This window comes from Dipodomys merriami, unplaced genomic scaffold, assembly GCF_024711535.1.
Source record: "Dipodomys merriami isolate MVZ:Mamm:240054 unplaced genomic scaffold, mDipMer1.0.p SCAF_2001, whole genome shotgun sequence".
In the NCBI taxonomy this organism is placed as follows: domain Eukaryota; kingdom Metazoa; phylum Chordata; class Mammalia; order Rodentia; family Heteromyidae; genus Dipodomys; species Dipodomys merriami.
The window spans coordinates 59,980-60,542 of NW_027203385.1; the positions used below are offsets into that span (position 1 = coordinate 59,980).

Here is a 563-nt window from a genome sequence, read left to right on the forward strand (position 1 = left end):
AATAATTTAATTCCTCCTCCTACACATCTCTTGAACAACAAATATCTGGAATTATTTTGTTTTTGACATGTCAATCTTGATTTTAGTCTTAAATGTGTGCTTATTTAAGAAGTACATGGTTCTAAAATTTCATGAAAATTCTTTTAAACTTACTTTTTGTTGAATTGTCTAGTTTAAGAAAATCAATTACATTTTTTATATAAAACATGTTCTATGTTCCATTCAGCATCACTTACTCTAACATTGGAACTATACAGAGAAGATTTGAATGACCCCTGTGCAAGGATTGCAGGCAAATTCCTGTACCATTACCTACTTTCACAACAACAGATGCTGGAGGGGATGTTGCCACAAGTTAACTGTACTGCACTCTTGGTGGGAGTGTCAACTTGTTCATCCACTTTGGAAAGTAGTATGGAGGTTCCTCAAAAGACTTCACATAGAACTCCCCTATGACACAGCAATCCCACTTTTGAGCATTTACCCAAAAGATCACAAACAAGACGGTACTAAAACTGCCATCACAATTATATTTATTGCAGCTTTGTTTAAGATAGCTAAGA

General features: G+C 34.3%; 1 non-coding gene across 1 annotated transcript; it reads left to right on the forward strand.

Moving 5' to 3' along the window:
- The first annotated feature begins 213 nt into the window (after positions 1 to 213).
- Positions 214 to 320, forward strand: LOC138833129 (U6 spliceosomal RNA). The gene has a single exon (XR_011373792.1). It is a non-coding gene; the product is annotated as a U6 spliceosomal RNA (small nuclear RNA).
- The last annotated feature ends 243 nt before the right edge of the window (positions 321 to 563 follow it).